The 8564-nt window shown below is 39.2% G+C and overlaps 2 protein-coding genes across 3 annotated transcripts in view; both read left to right on the top strand.

Annotated features, from left to right (window-relative positions):
- The window catches only part of LOC114643119 (tumor necrosis factor receptor superfamily member 14-like), a 203729-nt gene that overhangs the window by 24952 nt on the left and 170213 nt on the right, over window positions 1-8564 (top strand). The gene's annotated exons all lie outside the window — the stretch shown is intronic.
- The window catches only part of LOC114656170 (anterior gradient protein 3-like), a 270125-nt gene continuing 267026 nt past the window's right edge, over window positions 5466-8564 (top strand). Inside the window, exon 1 of the mRNA XM_051930539.1 lies at window positions 5466-5476. The gene's annotated coding sequence lies outside the window, so the exon portion shown is untranslated. The remainder of the gene's footprint in view (window positions 5477-8564) is intronic.

The following is an 8564-nucleotide window of genomic DNA, read 5'->3' as shown; positions in this document are numbered from 1 at the left end:
AATAAATTAACTTTTCAATGATATTCTAATTTATTGAGGTGCACCTGTATATACAGTGGTGTGAAAAGCTATTTGCCCCCTTCCTGATTTCTTATTCTTTTGCATGTTTGTCACACAAAATGTTTCTGATCATCAAACACATTTAACCATTAGTCAAATATAACACAAGTAAACACAAAATGCAGTTTGTAAATGGTGGTTTTTATTATTTAGGGAGAAAAAAAAATCCAAACCTACATGGCCCTGTGTGAAAAAGTAATTGCCCCCTGCACCTAATAACTGGTTGGGCCACCCTTAGCAGCAATAACTGCAATCAAGCGTTTGCAATAACTTGCAATGAGTCTATTACAGCGCTCTGGAGGAATTTTGGCCCACTCATCTTTGCAAAATTGTTGTAATTCAGCTTTATTTGAGGGTTTTCTAGCATGAACCGCCTTTTTAAGGTCATGCCATAGCATCTCAATTGGATTCAGGTCAGGACTTTGACTAGGCCACTCCAAAGTCTTCATTTTGTTTTTCTTCAGCCATTCAGAGGTGGATTTGCTGGTGTGTTTTGGGTCATTGTCCTGTTGCAGCACCCAAGATCGCTTCAGCTTGAGTTGACGAACAGATGGCCGGACATTCTCCTTCAGGATTTTTTGGTAGACAGTAGAATTCATGGTTCCATCTATCACAGCAAGCCTTCCAGGTCCTGAAACAGCAAAACAACCCCAGACCATCACACTACCACCACCATATTTTACTGTTGGTATGATGTTCTTTTTCTGAAATGCTGTGTTCCTTTTACGCCAGATGTAACGGGACATTTGCCTTCCAAAAAGTTCAACTTTTGTCTCATCAGTCCACAAGGTATTTTCCCAAAAGTCTTGGCAATCATTGAGATGTTTCTTAGCAAAATTGAGACGAGCCCTAATGTTCTTTTTGCTTAACAGTGGTTTGCGTCTTGGAAATCTGCCATGCAGGCCGTTTTTGCCCAGTCTCTTTCTTATGGTGGAGTCGTGAACACTGACCTTAATTGAGGCAAGTGAGGCCTGCAGTTCTTTAGACGTTGTCCTGGGGTCTTTTGTTACCTCTCGGATGAGTCGTCTCTGCGCTCTTGGGGTAATTTTGGTCGGCCGGCCACTCCTGGGAAGGTTCACCACTGTTCCATGTTTTTGCCATTTGTGGATAATGGCTCTCACTCTGGTTCGCTGGAGTCCCAAAGCTTTAGAAATGGCTTTATAACCTTTACCAGACTGATAGATCTCAATTACTTCTGTTCTCATTTGTTCCTGAATTTCTTTGGATCTTGGCATGATGTCTAGCTTTTGAGGTGCTTTTGGTCTACTTCTCTGTGTCAGGCAGCTCCTATTTAAGTGATTTCTTGATTGAAACAGGTGTGGCAGTAATCAGGCCTGGGGGTGGCTACGGAAATTGAACTCAGGTGTGATACACCACAGTTAGGTTATTTTTTAACAAGGGGGGCAATTACTTTTTCACACAGGGCCATGTAGGTTTGGATTTTTTTTCTCCCTAATAATAAAAACCATCATTTAAAAACTGCATTTTGTGTTTACTTGTGTTATATTTGACTAATGGTTAAATGTGTTTGATGATCAGAAACATTTTGTGTGACAAACATGCAAAAGAATAAGAAATTAGGAAGGGGGCAAATGGTTTTTCACACCACTGTATATAATTAGTAGTAATTTAAAATCAATCCTACACAAGACATGCAACCTGGGCAATAATAGAAAGACATAAGAAATGTTCTGTTTTTCAGAAGTTGGAGTAGGGGGGGGCCTTCTTAAGGTTTCAGTTTACTTTGGTACTGCTCTAAAGGTGTTCCAACAAGTAAGGGTAGACTTTATGTCTTTTCCAGCATAATTGACCACCATGCCATAAGGCAAAAGTAATAACTAAGTGGCTCGTGGAACAAGACATTGAACTTTTGGGTCCATGACCAGGAAACTCCCCAGACCTAAATCCCATTGAGAACTTGTGGTCAATCCTGAAGAGGCAGGTGGACAAACAAAAACCCACAAATTCCGACAAACTCCAAGCATTGATTATTTAAGAATGGGCTGCCATCAGTCAGGATTTGACCCAGATGTTGATTGACAGCATGCCAGGGCGAATTTCAGAGGCCTTGAAAAAGGGCCAACACTGCAAATATTGACACTATGCATAAACTTAATGTAATTGTCAATAAAAACCTTTGAAACTTAAGAAATGCTTGTAATTATACTTCAGTATACCATAGAAAAAACATCTGACATAAAGATTTAAAAACACCAAAGCAGGAAACTTTGTGAAAACCAATACTTGTGTCATTCTCGAAACTTCTGGGCACGACTGTACAGTTTTAAACACAATGTCTACTGCATAGGTAATGTAAACTAATAAATGCGATGCTACATTTAACGAAAATTATGTGTAGGTTCTTTCAAAATACAACAAAGCAAAATAATATGAGAAAATAAATGCTATTTTGCAACATAAAGCAACAGCCCAGTTTTCTATTTTTTGGTATTGACGTACCTGAGAAAAACAACTGTCACTGTGTTTGTGAGGATTCTGAAACTGAGACTTTCTGGTCTAAAATTAAAAAGCCAGCATTGCTTACTGGACAGAGTGAGCAAATACAGATGACAATATTCAACCCAGTAAAATATTACAGATTAAGTAAAAAAAAAAATTGGTAGTCTTAGCAGAACTATGTGCAAAATACTTGTAGGACTGATAACCTCGATAAGTGTTACTTCTAAGATGAACTCCCCATCATCTCTAATAAACAATGCAGGTGATGCAGTTTTCAGGAATCTTAAAATCTGAAGAAAAGGACATCCAGTTGTGTCTTGGAGTTCTGGTACACTGGAACATTTAACGCTGATTTTTCCTCCAGTCTGTTTGCCCACGTAGAAGGGGGTTATTTACCACTGAGTGTCCTCTTTGGTCAAGAAAAAAATACAAAAGAGGAAATTGATTCTTTTTCAAACTGCATTAATGTAAAGAATGCCATTACTAATGAGCACGCCTTTCCCGTTATATTTCATTTAACACTAAGTGTATGGCTCTGAGGCTAAGGATCTGCGTTAGTATCTGGCAGGTTGTCGATTCGAATCCCCGTTACTGCCAAAAGAGATCCTTCTCAGCTGGGCCATTGAGCAATGCCATTAACCTGCACTTGCACCAGGAGCACTGTACAATGGCTGACCCTGTGCCCTGACCCCAAAAGGTATACAAAAACTAACAAAACCCTAATATAAAAAAAAATTGTATAAGGCCAAATAAAGAAAGAAAAAAAAAATTAGCTTAAATGATAAGCCTATAACGTAATCACAGTAGTAGGTGCGAGCCCTGTCACTGTGCCACATCAGACACGCAACACAATTTTGTGATGGTGTAGGAGGGCACACTTTACACCAGTCAGGTGTACAGTACAGCCTTTATTTCTGTTCCAACTTCTACCCTAGTTAACACTGTTTTGCTTAATTATTAACATGCGGTTTACTCTAAGGACAAAAAATGCAGACAAAAAACATGCTAACTAATGTCAATATGGTGTTACGTAAAAATACGTATTTATCCATTAACGTTAATACGGAGTAATACTCTTGACTTTTACCTTTGAACCAAGAGATTTCGATGATCGTATTTCATGTGAGAATTAAAATGCTTTTTACTTTCATTTATTAATAAGCTGTACGTAAAAAAGCTGTAGATGCCAAGCGTAAAAGATAAAGTTCACAGAGAAACGTCATATTTTACTTCACTCCGTCTTCGTTAGACTGAAGATAAATTCCTCAGGTGAAAAATATTCTTTCAAGATGGTATACAATTCAAACGTTCTCATGTTTTCCAGTAAGAAATGACGAGTCCACAGTAGACGGAGATAAACTGCACCACAAAGGTGATTCAGAAAGAAGCGCATTGCAAACCAGCCTCGGAGAGTGTCATAAAGTTAAGTTTAGCGAGCAGAGAGCACATGGACGATGCAAATCGGATGGGGACTCGTGTCGTAAAATAAGAAACGTAGATCAGGCAGTGTCGTGAAAATGAAAGTTCTTCATGTTTAAAATAAATGAAGTTGAAAAGCCTTCACAGAGCATTAGCTGTATTTAGTTCTTTGTTTGGTTGAGGTCGTAAAGTAATTAATGTAGCTGTATAATTCAATAATTGCCCTGTGTTAGGGAGCAATGTTAAAGAAACTGGAAATCATCTCAAATGATGACAGACATCCATTACATGTAGAAGTAAACTTCAGTAAATCAGGAAGGATAGTCACTTTGAAAACCCCCCCAAATCGCTCCAGAAATTCCATTCTTCCTTGTGCCATTCGACATTTCAATAAGAAATATCGGGGATAATGATTAAGGTTTTGATATATATCCTGTAACTTTTTTTGGTGTAAATACGCATTATCTGACTGCCTTACCTTAACCTGTCTTATTTCTATTTGTTTGTTTTACTTCATTTTGTCTGTTATTAGATGCAACTGAGAAGGCAAATTTCATGTTTTCTTGTGTAAGCATGACTATCCATCCATCCATTTTCCAACCCGCTGAATCCGAACACAGGGTCACGGGGTCTGCTGGAGCCAATCCCAGCCAACACAGGGCACAAGGCAGGAACCAATCCCGGGCAGGGCGCCAACCCACCGCAGGACACACACAAACACACCCACATACCAAGCCAATTTAGAATCGCCAATCCACCTAACCTGCATGTCTTTGGACTGTGGGAGGAAACCCACGCAGACACGGGGAGAACATGCAAACTCCACACAGGGAGGACCCGAGAAGCGAACCCGGGTCCCCAGGTCTCCCAACTGCGAGGCAGCAGCGCTACCCACTGCGCCACCGTGCCGCCCGTAAGCATGACTAAAGAAACCTTAAACCTTAATCAGTGCGTTCACTTTAAGTAGACATTGCAAACGAGGCCTTATCTGATAGGTTGGCGTCTGTTGGAAGTCGTTTTATGGTAAAAAGATACAAACAACTTCCAACCGACGCCATTTTAAGCACTTTTTTTCTTTTGCTGTTTTAATATTTAATGAGGTGAATGGGGAAATAAAGCTGGAATGTGTTCATTTTCTGACCAGGTAGAGTGTCTTTCTTAATCGAATTTTTACACGTGGGACCTGAATATGAGGTTTAACTATTTTCAGATCTATGATACATGAATACGTTTTCGAGAGCTGCAATTTCGCTCCGTTAAAATAAGTCAAGCTGTGCGATGTCTTAAAAGTTCAGATCTCGTTTGTAAAAGCGGGCGGAGGGGAGGGTGCGATGTGTGGGCGTTTTAGTTCGGAAAGCAGTAGTTTTGTTGTCCGGTACTAATTAATGTTACTATGATTCAAAGGTGATTTGTTTTCAAGTTCACTCAAAATTGCTCCAGTTCAAACAGTGAGCATTTCAGTGGTTGGCCGGATGCATTTGACTTTACTGTAGTGATGGGCGGAGTGAAGCCTCACGAAGCATCAAAACATTTCAAGCAATTGTGTCGGAAATCCTGTCGAAGCATTTGCCACACACCTCTCTAGGACACGTCCTGGCCATTTTCATGAACTTTACACAAACCCATGATCAATTTCAATGACGTCTGTTAAAACTATTGCTTTTACTTTTTCCGCTGCTACAGAATGGCAACGAAGAGAAGGGTTCGTCAGCGGCTTCCAGTGTCTGATGTATAAAATATATAACTAACGCTGACAGGCGGAATGTACGATAGCAAGAGTTAAACAAAAGGTCGGCATTAAAGATCCTCTTGAGTGCTGAAGTAACAAAAAGCAGCGGGATAAACACATCTGGACCTGCTGTCTTCCTTAATCAAATATGATAGTTGTCCAGTCTGTATCATTCCTAAGCAATCTTCCAGTTACAGTGGCGCAATCCCAGTCACTAACACAATTACCTTGTAGCCTCCCTCAAAGTAAGAACACGTTCCATCTGATTAATTTAATATTTAAAAATTTAAACCGCTAAACTCGCCATCAACAACCACAATAACAGTTGAAATCGTCACTTGTTTTGTTATATCAATGGGCATCTTGTTTCACGTTTATGTCTATTATATATATATAAACACGTTTGAAATACCTTTACCAGGGGTGTGTGCAACTTGGTCGCCAATGGCAATCCAACCCCACTTTGATAGCTCATCTTGCTCACTATCGGTACATGGTGGAATTTGCTATTAAATGAAGAAAAAAAAGAAAAGAAAAACGGACTTTTTCGTAACAGTTCACACTGGGTGGACATGGGACCCGAACCCACACATGCTTACCATAATCATGAAGCTTTAAACCGGGACAGGAGCGGGAGCTGGAGAAAAACGAAACAAAAACTACCAAAAATTGTTTATTAAAAGTACTATAAATCTTTTTACATATTACATAACTTATATAGAAAGTCTGCTTAGAGCAGAAGTTTAAATTATTTTATTTATTTATTGTACCAGTCGTACTTCTAGCTGGAGTGAACTTTTTTTCAATACCTTATCCATCCATCCATCCATCCATTTTCCAACCCGCTGAATCCGAACACAGGGTCACGGGGGGTCTGCTGGAGCCAATCCCAGCCAACACAGGGCACAAGGCAGGAACCAATCCTGGGCAGGGTGCCAACCCACCACAGTCAATACCTTATCATTTTTTAAAAAATTTTCATAAAAGTCGTTGCATGTTATGTCAAAGTTTAATTTACAGTACAGTAACGCTCGTACGGTAGACTCCAGCATGCGGCATCGGTCATCCGAGCAAATGTGTTTCATTATCGAGAAAACACGCTCCAAAGGTGTGGACGTTCCTGGCAGACATAAAATATATTGGATCATTTTAACCAGATTAGGTACATTGATATGTTTATCTTGAAAATGTTTGAATGATTGGACCCATTTGTCAACGTACTCAATTTGGGTCGTCGTTCAACTCCATGCTTCATTTTTTGACGCAAAAAAAGATTTTGCAAGTGAAAACTCGTCAAAAAGATTATCAGTATTAATTTTCTGTTGATCATCTGAACCGTGTATTGCATTTATAGCTTCAGCAGATTGTTCAATCTCGTCCCATTTCAGTACATTTTGCAATCCAACCCATGCGAAGATCTCGGTGCCACCGAAACTGTTTTCCCACAATTCAATGTAAGAAATGCATAGTCTGTAAAATACAGTTACCTCCGTCATAAATCTATTAACATTAACATCCTGGCTACCGAGTTTTCTCAACAACTGTTTCGCTCCTAGCGGGACAAAGTTACTATCCATCCTTTCCTGAAGATTAGATTTCAATCGTTTTAGCTCCAAAATATTGTCTGTTGAGCTTCCTTTACTTTTCTCCATGAGCAGCACAGTCTTGTTAAAATTATTCAGTTGTCCATGCACAAACCAAAAATATAATTCACCTGTGTCATTTTCAAAAAAATCTCGCATTGCACGTGGACAGTTCTCTTGCGCAAGGAAATATGATTTCAGTCCTTCGAATATATTTAAAATTCTTTTGACTGCCGGCAACAGAGAAAGAAATCTTGTACTTCCATGCTGGACTAGTTTTGTGTATTCCACATCTGCAAATTCACAGAATTCCTTTAATTGAGTCACTCTAACAGTGTAAATATGAAAATATGTGTATATTTTCACAACAAGACTTTCAATTTCGATTGGCAGACCATCCACAGCAGTTTGAAGTGCATTGTGCACAATATGTGCGCCACATCCAATGGCGACAATATTAATTCCAAGTTCTTGTTTGAGCCGACTGCAAACATTTTTGTCCTCTTCTATGTACGCCTCCAAAATTTGTGTTACAATTGTCACCACAAAATGCAGCTATTTTTATGTCAGTCTCATGACGACGTAATGTTGAAATTATATTTTCAGTCAATATTTCTGATGTCTCACCGTGAACAGATTCAAAATCCAGCAGTTTTACTTGTACGCCTTCCAATGGTAAAAAAATATCTTAACAACGGACGCTAGTTTTACGTCTTTTCTATTTGAAGTGTCGTTGGTAACACTTACAAAAAGCGTCTTCTGTAAGACAGCATGTAATTCTTCCACAGACAATGGTGCCAGAACATTTAAAATTATTGCTTCGCATTTGGTTCTCGCGGCACCAAATTTGGGTTCAAAGAATTTTGAGATCAATTTGGACGTACAGTCAGAAGTTTTGAAGCTCATATCATGCATTGCTGTGCGAAAAGCAAATGTGGCCTCTTTGGCCGCAATAACTAAATCATCTTGAATGGGATTGGCTCCAGCAGACCCCCGTGACACTGTAGTTAGGATATAGCGGGTTGGATAGTGGATGGATGGAATGGATGTATGAAATGAAGACGAAAACAATTATATATAGATATATACTATATGATGTACGTTGAGCGTTGCATGATAACGTTGCCCGTGGGGAAGAATGTATATTTATCAGAGTATTATAATGAGAGGCGTCGTCACTTGTATTACTAAAGCTCTTCTTTGCAGCATTATGCATTCTACAAGTCGGCATTTGTATGATGTATAATTTATAGTTTTATTTTTTGCCACTAACTATTATCGGGCCCAATCATTTAAAATGTATTGATCATCTA

The sequence above is a fragment of the Erpetoichthys calabaricus genome, chromosome 8, assembly GCF_900747795.2.
Source record: "Erpetoichthys calabaricus chromosome 8, fErpCal1.3, whole genome shotgun sequence".
Classification (NCBI taxonomy): domain Eukaryota; kingdom Metazoa; phylum Chordata; class Cladistia; order Polypteriformes; family Polypteridae; genus Erpetoichthys; species Erpetoichthys calabaricus.
This window is presented reverse-complemented; position numbering and strand designations above follow the sequence as displayed.